General features: G+C 40.9%; 1 protein-coding gene across 3 annotated transcripts in view; it reads right to left on the minus strand.

Moving 5' to 3' along the window:
* The window catches only part of GNG12 (G protein subunit gamma 12), a 41,361-nt gene that overhangs the window by 13,330 nt on the left and 13,769 nt on the right, over positions 1–14,262 (minus strand). For 2 of the 3 annotated variants that reach the window (XR_014513063.1, XM_083448311.1), the window contains exon 2: positions 14,043–14,156. The exons of the other annotated variant lie outside the window; for it this stretch is intronic. The gene's annotated coding sequence lies outside the window, so the exon portion shown is untranslated. The remainder of the gene's footprint in view (positions 1–14,042; positions 14,157–14,262) is intronic. 3 annotated transcript variants of the gene reach the window in all.

Here is a 14,262-nt window from a genome sequence, read left to right on the forward strand (position 1 = left end):
AGGGTGGGGCGGGAGAAGAGTCAAGGAGAAAGTAAGACTAGCTGTAGCCCTACTGGCAGGAAGGAAGGAAGCAGGCTTGGCTATGTGGGCCATAGGGCGCAAGTTGCTAGGTATAGAGTTTATATTCTAATCCCAGAATTCTGTACCTGTGGCTTCTATTGCCATTGCAAGAGGTATGACTCATGAACCCCAAGAAAACAAAAGGAGCGAGTGGAGGATTAATCCAACCAACTCTTCAGCTACAGCCTTCTTCTACTACTATTTATAAATTATATACTTCCTAGGAGATTTTATAGAGTAGATACTCAAAGTACATATGACTTCACCTTTGAAAGGAAGGGGAAAGAAGCATGAGAGCAAAAGATATGACTCAATTACTGTGGAAATTAGATCAGTTTTCAGCAGGAAGAAATGCAAGTGTACTTTCAGATAAATATTTGGCTTTGAGCCAATTGCAATGTAATTACATTAGTCAGAACTCAAGAACAGGAATTCAATCTAACAACCCATACTATGTGCTACCTACCCACCAATTGAAATTATGAAATACAGTAATAAATTTTAGTCAGTCAACTTGCCCAGAAAGCTATAACTGCCAAATAGTGCATTTTAAACATCCAGTAGCAGATATTTTAATTATAGTTTAACGCAGTACTCCCCCCCCCTAAAAAAACGTTTAGGGGTACTCTCATTTTGACTCAAGAAAAACATCATTTTATAGTTCAAATCGGGAAAAATAAATACAGTAGATGGACAAAAGTACAGAGATTAACAAAATGTTTAGGGGTATGCGTACCCCCAGAAAAAAAGCACTGGTTTAATGGTATGTTTTTGTACCCAACATTAGTTAACTTCACTGTGCCCACTGGAAGTGTTTTGCTAATTTCACTATACAGTCCAACTGGAGGGAAACTGACCAGACAAACTTTGTGGAAATGACAAACTAGAGGCTGATATTATGATTTTATAGCATAAGAGCTGAATAGTCATATGCATCATAAACTATTGCTCATTATAATTGTTCCTCCTCTTCTCTTAAAAATAATAATCAAAGAGCAAAAAAACAAGAGCTGGAAGCCTGGATTGTGAAACTCTAAACACTAAAACACCACCAAATTACTTGCTCTTCCCAGAAATTCAAAGCAATTCCAGATCATTTCAAACTCACTACTCACACATTAAAGCTTTTTCTTTTTCTTTTCATATACAGTAGTACCTCGGGATGCGAACAGGATCCGTACCGGAGCCCCGTTCGCATCCTGAACGGAACGCAAGATGCAACGGCGTGTCTGTGGGTCGCGTTTCGCAGCTTCTGCACACGCGCGTGATGTCATTTTGAGCGTCTGCGCATGCGCGAGCGGCGAAACCCGGAAGTAAAGCGCTCTGTTACTTCCGGGTTGCTGCGGAGCGCAACCCGAAGCGCATTCAACTCGAGGTATGACTGTACTCTATCAACTAAGAAACCTTTAGAAAAAGGTTTTCTATACATGAAGAATTCAAGTTTCCATTCCATATTTTTCTTTATTTACTTGTCAGAACAGCTAATAAACATTACATACTAAACTGCACTGTGTTCAGCAAGACATATACACAAGGATGTGTATTTGGTGTATTTTTCTCTTAAGAAGAATCATATGCACTAATTTTAGAATATTGTTCTGCTTTTGTTTACAAACTATGTGAAATTTGCCCAAAGCCACAGTGCAAATGTTTAAAACACTCACAGTAGGTATAAATTTCAAAATTTAAAAGGTAAGCTCCAAATGAGGTGATTAAAGGTCAGCCTAACTTATTTTACTGACTCTCTTAGACCATGAATGTACAAGCTACCTACTGAGTGAAATGCAATTAACTCACAATGACAAAGCATGCAGGAGATTGTGCCTGTGTCGCTTTGTGGGCAGCCTTGCTGTTCACTACAATTACAAACGTTTAGCTCATACAACTTTTCTAAAATCAAGTACAGTAACTAGAAACTGGGTTCTAACAAAAGACAAATATAGAAGACTACAGTTAGTTACCATTAATTGCAAGCTTTCACTTTGGTCTGATTTGAAGCCAACTTGCAGTGATAACTTGGTAACAATGGAAAAACGAGATCCAGTATCTCTGCTGTAAGTGGCTCAATGGCACAAGGCATGAGAATGGGGTTCTGCTCCCAGTTCACATTTGATGCTGGGTTCTCTTTCCCAGCCAGTTATTTCAGAGAGAAAGATGGTGCTACAGGAAGGTAAAGCAGCTGTGACGCTCACTATCCAATGCATCCTCACTAACTTTTCCATTGAGGATTAACAGTGTCTCAAAATGCGAATAGCAACAATATTCTGTAATTGTGAGAAACAATCGTGCGGTAGATTTCACAAAAACAGGGAAACTCCAACAGTGCACTATGTTCAAAAACAACTCTGTCTTCTCTGGGTTTTTTCAAAGGTGAGCTTCTCTCTGCACACTCAGAATGAACCTTGGTCCAGATTCCTGATCTAGCCTGAGTTGAATATTTTTAGGTTCAGTATATGCCACCTTCGTTGAACTCAGCAGATCTGAAAGTGCTTAACTCTGGCTGGATTATGACCCCTGTGTTTAAACTTTAATGGAAAGATTATCAGCCAAGCCCCAACGAAAAATAAATAAAATCAAAACCTCTGGATGACATTGCTTTATGATTGCAGCATAAGCCTTTCCATATAAGGCAATTCACACGCTCCATTTCTGGTCTTGCATTACTCAGCATGATTTGGTCATTCTAGGCTTACTCACTGAGGCAATACTGAAGTGACGAAACCACAGACTGACAGAGCAGAAGTGATTCTTTCTCCAAAAAATAGGATCGTGTACTCTTCAAAATGTTACTGTTCATGCTATTAATACTTACTCCTCCTTCTTACAGACCAATATTTCAGAGTGCAAGAACAGAACAAAGCAATTTAGTGTTCAGCGTTTAAACACCATCTTTCAGTGTCTATTCACTTCACCACCACCGTAAAAACTTAAAGCTCTCACTCATTTAAAGGTCACTTGATTCTGTCTGAAAGCAAAAAGCTTAGAAGAAGCCAACGATCTGTGGATTCAGTGTCAGACTTAAAAACTTGTATGAACCTGGTGCTGATTCTTTCAAAGCAGGGGTCTTAACACAACCCTCAGCCAGGAAGGAGGTGGCCCCCCCAGTCAAAAGTTGTCACAGTGCCCACTGAGTATCCCTGAATTAACCCTTGACCAAGTTTCTGGCAAGCGGACAGGAACCACCCAGTTAAAGAAGAGATTTAGTGACTCATTTTATTCCACAGGAAACCTCTGAAGTCAAGAATAAGTCTATGAACTCCCACTTTCCCCTTCTGTCTTATAATTCACAAGCCATCCTTCCTCCCCATCTGTTCACTAAATGAAACACCTAAAGAAAGGGAAGTTCAGAAAAGAGAGTATCCAGCTGCAAAGGAAGACAGGGTTCCCAAACTCATGCAGATGAGGAATCTTGGCAGGTGCAGTTAAACAAAAAACTGCAGTACTGTTCCATATAAAGCTGCGTTCATTTATGAATTGCTTCCCATGAAGCATCACAAAGTGACTGAATGACACACACACATTGTTTACATATATAATCTAATGCAGGTAAAAACTGGGATGACAACCTCCATTTTAAAAGCATGTTGAAGGGTCTTCAGTAGGAGCCAAAAAGACTGTAAAAAGATGGCAGGTGCCACCACATTAAGCCAAGAGGGGCAATGGTTGAGGGAGCATATGGTTAGGTGCACAGATGCAAACACTTTGTCTATGACATCAGGCTGCATCAAATGAAACCAATCCCACAGTGTCACTTGCAAACCTTGTGGTAGGCACCTCTCTGGAGGCTGCAGTAAATTCTCTCTTGTACTAAAAGCATGAAGATGCTTCTCTGGTCATCTCAACAGGAAAATGGCTGCAACTAGCTGTAAGCCCCACCTGATTCACAATCCCTTTGTGAATGTTGTCCAGTCATTTGGAATCACAAGAAATGATCCTTTTTGAAGAACATGCACACACACACACAAAAAGCTACAGGAAGGTACCTTTTAGGGATGTGCATCTAGCCTTCATGTGTTTACTAAAGAAACACCGAGAGAACACCATTGTAGTTGCGACAAGTCATGACTGTTGCATGAAGTGTGAAGAAGCCCTTATAAACTGGCTGATGTGTCTTGTTTGCAGGGCTTGTAATCTGCAAGCTACCTCTCAATTTCAAACAAAAATCTCTCTTCCACTTTTAAGTATTATTCAATAAATGGGCCACATTCATTCTGTTATGAAACAATTAAAGGTTTGAATAGAACCTTTGGAGGTTATGAATATCTTTGTTTAATGCCTGCATTCATTTGCTGCAAACTTCCACGACCCTTTCCTGCTTCATTAATACTCCCCGCACTACTTCCAAGTTTCTCTTTCCTGGCTCCAAATCGACCTTTGAGCAAAAGTTAATAGCCCCATAGCCAGGCTCAGCTCACATTCTTTTACAAATGAATTTGGACTACTGAACAGCTGTCACTCAGAGTGGAATGCAGAGGACTGAAGGAAACCATAAAGTATGGCTAACTATCTTTACTGGTAGATTAAAATATAACTTCTTCCACTTTAACATCAAATTCCAGACATATATTGGCTCAGTTCTGATGTTCTTCATTGGCCAGCTGCCAAACCATTTATTTTTGAAGTGTGTACCCCAGTTTTCCTAAGAAAAAAATTCAAAGCAGCTTACAAAATAAATCATAAAAAGCAATTACATTAAAAAAAAAATTTAAAACCGCCAATCTAGCAATAAGAAGTCACAAAAAGGTGGATATGGTGAGAAGTGCAACACCTCTCAACTGTGACATGTGAACCGGCATTTGCAATCCCATCCAATGTGGGCTGCACTTCTTTTCAGACCAACAGTTCCCCCAAACCAAGGTGTGGCAAAAAGGAGTCCTCGGCAGACTATCACACTCCCATCTCTCCTCATAAACCCAAATCCCCTCCTTCGAGGAGAACTAGTGTAGAGCTTCGCCCCAAGGAAATGTAGCTCTTTGTGGGGCTTGGAGACCTGAAGCACAGAAGTTCCAGCACTCTCATGGCACCAATACCTTTGGCTACTGGGCTGGAGGAAGCGTGGCATTGTTGAAAAACTGCTTAATTTATGTATGTCACATAGACGCCCCTGAATTCAAGATGGCAACAACTGAACACTGGGTTTGTTTTTTGTTTTTTTAGTATGCCAAAGACAACTAACAAATGTGCAGCAGAAACAATGGACCCGGAGAAGATATTCAACATATTCCCACTGATAGTGAAATCCTAGTCTGGTAACTACTTTATAAAGAATACATCTAAGTTTAAGGCTACAATGCTCAGCGATATTCTCATAATTCTAAATGATTTTTCAAAAACAAAGTTCTCGTATATTAAATACAGGGCGAACAGGGTGCCAGCCAATGTGAGTCATACTCAAGAGTAAACTTGTCCATTTATTTAAATAGCCTCTGAGTGTGACTAACACAGTGGCTGTCACCGTACTGTCTAATAGTAGTTGTTTGCTATTTTCTTAACTAAATGCTGGCATTTCAAACCATCTGCCCATCCACTTATTGTACCTAAATTCATGCACCCCAAGGATACACGCAATATTTAAAAAATAACTTAATAGCTCTACTTTAACAAAACCTTTCACTAATAAGCTTATTATGCTAGTTACTGTATATTCTCCATGTTTAATTGCCAGCTACAGAGTCTTACTAATGACTAATTTGTTTATCCTTAGAAAGTTGCAGTCTATTGTTTGCAAGGACTACATACTTCATTGCTCATAGAAGACTGAGCTCGTGATCTATGACTAACCAGAGCTCAAGCCAAATTAAAATGTAACTGGACCCTACAATTAAGAATACCAATATTGTGCCCATGCCCATTTTGTCCTAGACAATCCCAAAACTCATTTGTGTTCCCAAAGGGCAACTGCCACCATAACAGTTTAGCTTCCCATTCCATGGATCCCTGAATCCATTACACAATCCATTATCATAGATCCCTGAAGCATTTGTATGTTTCTTGAAAAAATTTCCAGTGAAGCTCTGAGCTTCAAAAGGCTATCTGGACCAAACTCTGGTATGGAGCCTAAGTCCTCTATATGCAAATGTCTCTAACAAACTAGGCAACATCTCCCAGAATTTATTTGCCAGAAACAGAAAACAGATGGGGCCAAGATACACTACAGGAAAAAGTATCTCTATGACAGAAAATATGTGGCATAAAACACATGAAGAAAGCAAAAACTCTTTGTGAGCTAAACCACAATGACCAGAGTGAAATGGCTTCTCAATTCCAAATCAGACAATTAGTTTTCTGAAGACTGCCATAGGAAACATTCATCCTGGTGTCATAAAATTGGAGGCCCACAGTGCCTAGAAAATGTATGGCACTTTAAACGTCATAAATATGAATAAATAATCTTTCCAGAATAAAAAAGGAGGATGCAACACACACACACACACACACACACACACACACACACACACCTCAGCCTTTTCCTCAGAAATACTAAAATAGTTTACAACAAGGAGATTATATAGGGCAGTATTTGATGTTAGACCTACTCAGAGTAGACCCACTGAAGTTAATAATCACAACTAACTTACGTTCATTTATTTCAATGACTCTACTCTGAGTGGGACTTAGCAGAGTTGCTGGACGCCAAGAGGAAAAAGGCAGCCTGAAGTCTATAAAAATCATGTTTCAAGAGGCAAAATATTCTGCTAGATGTATTATCCCTGTCTTCCCTTATTTCACTCCCACCTGAGTTTTTTTTAATGAAAAGCTTACTGAATATGAAATACTAACCATCTTGCCATGCCCATGATCTCTCTCTCTCTCTCTGCACCTCACCCTCAACTTTTAACTACAGTGGTATGTCGGTTTTCGAATGTCTCAAAAGTCGAAAGTTTTCGAATGAATGCCAAAAACTCGGAAGTAACTGCTTCGGTTTTCGAACGCTTTTCAGAAGTGGAATGGTCTTCCGGAATGGATTATGTTTGAAAACCGAGGTACCACTGTATTTCCCTTTAACCAGAAGGACAAGATATACGGTACTCCAATAACTGATCACGAACTAGTCTAGGTCTCCAATTCACAGTGAAGCAACCTTTTCCAGATACTGTATAAAGTAAGAATGGGAAAAGAACATTTCCCCTGCACAATTAAAGACAGCTTATTCACAAACTGGCATGCAGGGTAAGTTTAAGAGTGTGTTTTTTAAAGGGGGGGGAGGGAAAGGCAAGCCACACAAGCTTTCTAGTCTAGACTAAACTCTTGTTCTCTCATTCTTTCCCCATAAATGTTCTGCAGGCAAACTAATTCCTTCAGTGGCATTTTGTGGTCTTTCAGTTATGAATGCAGACACCTGTGCAGTGCTATTACTAAACTCCTGGATTGGGTAAACAGTTCCGCTGACAATAACAGAAAGGAATGGAATCTAGTTCAGTCTGCTTTAGCAGTTGTTGTTATTACCATATAAGATTGGCAGTTTTCATTCTTAAGGTGTTCCAAGACATTAAGGTAAAGGTAAAAGGTAAGGAGTTACTTTCCAAAAACTCTATTTAAGGAGCGGGTTTGATGTGTACATTTGCCTTCTCACAGAAATAGTAAAATTTCTACTCCTTTCTAAGTATTTGTGAAAGCCGTTCTGGTAATGTCCTCTTTTGAAGGTCCCTCTGACAATCTTTACATGAAACTTTTTTTTAAATGTTACAAGTTTCGTTCATTGCTATTTGCGTAGTGCTTTCACAACCATTTCCTGTTCATACTCACTAGACTTGTCATCCACAATCCATGATTTAGTGTAGGTGGAAAGTTCAGGTTTCAAAATTTTTATTTTACACAATGTTGGTTAATAGAAGAAAATGTGTCACGCGTCACGGGATGTCATCTCCTCATCAAAAATACATTTTGCAAAATCCCAGGATTTTTAAAGTTTGCTGCTTGTCTCACTGGTTGCAACGAACAAATGCCCTTTAGCAATGAAACTATAATACTGCACCAGACCATGGCAGATTGTATATGTAGTTTTCTCTGGTCTGGCTCCCTTCTAAGTGTTGCTATCACTACAGAGGGAAGCCGAGGGGCTTTATCAGATAATAGGAGACTGGCTGCTCCTTCTATTATTAGTTGCAAAGCTGCGTTAGCAGGCAGATTTTATATGAGCTGGTAAAAACTGAATTTGGGAATACCAAAAATGGCACGCAGAGAGACTAGGATTAAGGAGGTCAGGCAGCAGGACAAAGACAGGCACTCCAGGAAAATTCTCTGCGGAGTATAATCTTGTCATTCCCTGGACATTTGGACAGTTGACCACCAGCCTCTCTCCCTTATGTAAAAACTTCTAGAAAACTGTGTCCAATGAGGGGTAGGCAACCTAAGGCCCAGGGGCCAAATGCGGCCCAATCGACTTCTCAATCCGGCCTGCAGACGGTCTGGGAATCAGGGTGTTTTTACATGAGTAGAATGTGTGCTTTTATTTAAAATGCATCTCTGGGTTATTTGTGGAGCATAGAAATTTGTTCACTTCCCTCCCCCCAAAATATATAGTCCGGTCCCCCACATGATCTGAGGGAGGGTGGACTGGCCCACGGCTGAAAAAGGTTGCTGACCCCTGAGCTAGGCTATACCACCCTGAATCAAAAGGTTCAAGCCCCAACCCTGTTAGGCTCCATATAACATTTTGCCATTTTAAACTTAAAATGAGACTCATGTCTCATCAAATAATTATTAGAGAAAACTGATGTGGCACAATTCTGAAAGGTCAGCAACACAAATTAAACTCCCGTGTGTTGCTTTCAGAAACGCCTGTAAATTGTGGAACTTGACAAACTTGTTATAAGTCTATCTTGTTTATTCCATTGAGATCCCCTAAGGGAAGTATTAGTCAAAGGAAGAATACTGGGGAAATGCCTGCCCTGAGAAAAAGCTGGTTCTCTGCACTTGAAGGGTAAGAGCATAAGAACATAAGAAGAGCGCTGCTGGATCAGACCAAAGGCCCATACTAGCCAGCATCCTGTTCTCACAGTGGCCAACCATAAACCCACAAGCAGAACCTGAGTGCAACTGTCCCCTCTTCAGTTGTGATTCCCAGCCACTGGTACTCAGAGGCATATACTGTTGGTATAACATACTCATCATGGCTAGGAGCCATTGGAAGCCTTAATCTACATGAATTTGTCCAATTCTCTTTTAGGTTGGATTTTAAAAATTCTTAAATCTTTTACATATAGCCCCCCCCCCCCCCCCCGGTGGACAGGTAGAATGAATCAGCATCAAGCATTCTGTCGTTCCGCAATGGACATACAGGCTAGAAAGCAAGCCATCCGATGAAATTGCATCTGACCTTTCCGTAACGAGGAATGATACTTATTATACATACGAGTCAAAGGTAATTACGTTAATAAGCTTTCGAAAGCTCGCCCTTCTTTTTTCTTGGTGGGGATCATTCAGTTATTCAAGATGTCAAGAAATGCTGCGAAACATTTTGTCTTATTCCCAGAACAACGGGCACAAAGTCCAAAGTTTTTTAGTTTGGTTATTTGTACAAACACTCTTGTTTTTAACATGATAAACTATAATGGCCAAGCAGAAAAACTCTGGGTTGTGCATTCTGAAAAAAGCAAAACCCCATACACTTCCAGAACAAGGTGTGCTGGTACACTTAAAGGTATAATTTGTGTCTCCTATGTTTTGAAATAAATATTGCACCTAACATCTCTGGAGCTATGTGTAGTTATATTCTATACTAGTTCTCAAACCTTTGTGGGTAGATTATAAAAGAGAAAGCTTTGTTTACAGCAGTTGTAGCCAAAGAATATCAGACAAGTTATTTTTAAAACTATCAAATTCTAGCTGTACACTGAAAAATTCCAAAATCATGAAAAGTGCCCAGATTTAATGAAACGGTCGGGGTGTAGAAAAAGCAATTAATCTATACAAGGAAGGTTCAAAACTAAAATACATAATGTAACAAAAATCTGAGTCAGATTAAAAAAACTTCTTCTAAAGGCTATTTTATGATTTTCAAATTTTTGGGACTGGCAGCCCCAAGATTATTCTATGCCAGCTCCACAAATCTTTCATGAACTATAATCTTCTTCATCAGAATAAAAACAATAAGCACTGATTTCAGATGAATTATCACATTTCAGGTGATGAAATGTTAAACAGGATGGATTATCAAGTAACATTTTATATGAATAAACATTTTATCAGAATATATATATATATATATATATATATATATATGCTTTCGTAGATTTTCACGGGTACAGGAATGCAGGTTTTGGTGTCCTCGGGTGTCTTCCCGTGTAAAAGTTGGGGTGTCTAGGCGACGTTTCGACGAGGTCTCACTCGTCATCTTCAGGCTGGTGCTTTCGGCTTCTTGTTACTGGAACAGAGCAGGATCTCAGTGTTTGAGTTCCTATAAATACTGTTGAGGAGGTGTGGTGTATAGCCTCCAATGTTCTGGGCAGAGAGGAGGTTCCCAGGCTGGTGTGCCTTTTCTTCTTTTGTTCCTTAATTACTTGAGGGATATCTTGAGTGATTTCTTGAGTGATTTCCTGAATCCCACTTAGGTGGGTCATTAGGTGTGGATTAGTTGCTAAAGCCTTCGTGTCTTGAACTCTTGAACTTTGTGAAGAGTTTTTCTGAGAAGATGGCTGTACTGCACTTGGTTGTGCTCTGGCTTGGCTTCGTGTATAGGGGCGAGCTGTGGTTTTGTGGCCTGTGCCAGCCAGATCTGTGTAGGGATTGCAGGGGGGTGCAGCATCCGGAGGTGCCACCCTGGTTTGGCTACTGGATGGTGTCTGTAATTTATCTGTGGAGAGGGTCTGGGTTTGGGTCTGGTGTGGTTGATTGGTGATGGCGTTCTGTGTGCCTCTGGATCTGGTGTCAGATTTTGTGGGGAGGGCTAATTTCCAGATGTCTGGCAAGCGGGATGTGTCGTCACGCTTGTTCATGTTGTGAGGGTGTTTCTCTATCTCGATGGCTTCCATGATTATTCTCTTGTGGTGATGTTCCATGTTAAAGAGCAATTTGGAATCTGCAAAATTAATTTCGTGTCCTGTTTCTTTCATGTGTTGGAAAAGAGAGGAAGTTTTTTCTTCTTTTTTGACGGCATTCTTGTGTTCTGCGATCCGTGCATTTATTCGTCTGTTTGTTTGTCCAATGTACGTGGCTGGGCAGACTTTGCAGGGTATTTCATAGACCCCTTGGTTTTCCAACTGAATTTTATCCTTGGGGTTTCTGAGGATATTGGCTATTTTTTGGTTGGTGCACCAACCAAAAAATAGCCAATATCCTCAGAAACCCCAAGGATAAAATTCAGTTGGAAAACCAAGGGGTCTATGAAATACCCTGCAAAGTCTGCCCAGCCACGTACATTGGACAAACAAACAGACGAATAAATGCACGGATCGCAGAACACAAGAATGCCGTCAAAAAAGAAGAAAAAACTTCCTCTCTTTTCCAACACATGAAAGAAACAGGACACGAAATTAATTTTGCAGATTCCAAATTGCTCTTTAACATGGAACATCACCACAAGAGAATAATCATGGAAGCCATCGAGATAGAGAAACACCCTCACAACATGAACAAGCGTGACGACACATCCCGCTTGCCAGACATCTGGAAATTAGCCCTCCCCACAAAATCTGACACCAGATCCAGAGGCACACAGAACGCCATCACCAATCAACCACACCAGACCCAAACCCAGACCCTCTCCACAGATAAATTACAGACACCATCCAGTAGCCAAACCAGGGTGGCACCTCCGGATGCTGCACCCCCCTGCAATCCCTACACAGATCTGGCTGGCACAGGCCACAAAACCACAGCTCGCCCCTATACACGAAGCCAAGCCAGAGCACAACCAAGTGCAGTACAGCCATCTTCTCAGAAAAACTCTTCACAAAGTTCAAGAGTTCAAGACACGAAGGCTTTAGCAACTAATCCACACCTAATGACCCACCTAAGTGGGATTCAGGAAATCACTCAAGAAATCACTCAAGATATCCCTCAAGTAATTAAGGAACAAAAGAAGAAAAGGCACACCAGCCTGGGAACCTCCTCTCTGCCCAGAACATTGGAGGCTATACACCACACCTCCTCAACAGTATTTATAGGAACTCAAACACTGAGATCCTGCTCTGTTCCAGTAACAAGAAGCCGAAAGCACCAGCCTGAAGATGACGAGTGAGACCTCGTCGAAACGTCGCCTAGACACCCCAACTTTTACACGGGAAGACACCCGAGGACACCAAAACCTGCATATATATATATATATATATATATAATTTGCAGGAAAGGTTTTTAATCAGAATATTATAATTCCTGCTCTGGAGTCTTAGTGGCAAAATCTACGTACTCTTCTGTTCTGACGTATGATTATGCAGCTATCTTCCTCTGCATTTGGATGCTGGTTGCAGAACTGTTTAATGGTGGATTTAGTATCAGAAGAGGACTGACCTCTAGTGGACAAATTGAAGAGCCAACTCAGCAGAGTTGACAATGAACAGAAAACTACCTGTAATTCCATTTTATATTAAACTAGAATAGATGAGAATAAAACAGAGCTGAAATTGTGTGGTGAAAAAGTCAAACACGTTTTAAAATCAGTATTTATCTACTGCACAGCTAATAAATTATTTGATGGATAAACATAACGTAAATTATTGAAGGGAGAGGGGAACCCCCCTAGGCTTAATTCAGAAGTCACAGAGCAGATTGCCAGCAGAACAGGGGACAAGCAGAGGAGCTCAAGGAACCGCTCTGTGGTCTTTCATGAACCCAACTACAAGCAGCAACCCAGGTACTGACACACAGCGAGAGGGGCCAGCTATGTCTGAAGCACCAATGACACAAGTGGCAGGGGTGATGTCCCTAGGCCTCACCACCACCTCCTGAGCTTGGCCTGGTGGAGAAAGTAACCCCTGATACCCCGGAGCTCTTGCTACCAAGAGTGTAACTCACTGCAATGCCTGTTTCCCAACACACATAGAATGAAATTATTAGAGACTGCCCTTTTAAAGCTTTCCACCCCTCAGGAAGGAGATTGACCGTAGGATACATAGTGAACATAACAGACCGAGTATGTAAGTGCTTGTCTGGAACTAGGAACCCATCAGAACAAGTTGTTTGGTCTCTAAGAATTGTCCAAGGTTCTGGAGGATGTCTGACCACTCAGCTTTGGTGCAATACGCAGCCTCCGCAAAGGCACTTATTACTTACTGCCATCAGCTGAAGACCAATTGCTAGTTCTACTTTCTCCCAACCACCCTATGGGCACAATCTTGTCAGGAGTAGGCACTATTCTGAATTAAATATCACTGTCCTCTCTGCAGTTGTAAAATGAAAACTGAGCAACAAAACATTTTCTTTGTCTTTCAAAACAGGTGAAAAGTTATATAAACTTTAGTCGAGGGGTGAGAGTGTGGGCACGTATTCCATATGCATCTACACAGTCCTATTTGTAGTACTGTGCAAAGTAAAGGTAAAGGGACCCCTGACTGTTAGGTCCAGTCGCGGACAACTCTGGGGTTGTGGCACTCATATCGCTTTCCTGGCCGAGGGAGCCGGCGTCCAGCTTCTGGGTCATGTGGCCAGCATGACTAAGCCACTTTCTGGCGAACCAGAGCACAGAAACGCCGTTTACCTTCCCGCCAGAGCAGTACGTATTTATCTACTTGCACTTTGACGTGCTTTCAAACTGCTAGGTTGGCAGGAGCAGGGACCGAGCAACAGGAGCTCATCCTGTTGCGGGGATTTGAACCGCCAACCTTCTGCTTGGCAAGCCCTAGGCCAGGATGGTATTAGTTAAAGGCAAATTTAGAATTCATCACAGAATTGCACTTAATATTTCTATGGAAGATTTGCTTGTTAAACCTCCAGGTGGCACTATAAACCTCATCTCTGAATTTTTAAAAAATGGCAATTATCTATAAAGATACAAGGAACATCTGGATTCAAAAATAAGGTTTCTGCTGTGGTATAATATTTACCTTCTAGTGTGAATGACAGGAACAGTCTGGCTATTAAAGCACCAACTAGGAATCAGGTGATTAGCTTCCAATTCTTGCTCTACGACAAATCTTGCACTTGGCCTTTGGAAAAATCTGGAAAATAGATATTAAGCGGAATGATGAGAAAAGAAGACAGTAGCATCTGGAAAGGAGAGAGTGTGTTTTCCTATTGCAACAGTATAAAATTACTTCTTAGGAT

This window comes from Podarcis tiliguerta (assembly GCF_965153285.1).
Source record: "Podarcis tiliguerta genome assembly, chromosome: 6".
NCBI lineage: Eukaryota > Metazoa > Chordata > Lepidosauria > Squamata > Lacertidae > Podarcis > Podarcis tiliguerta.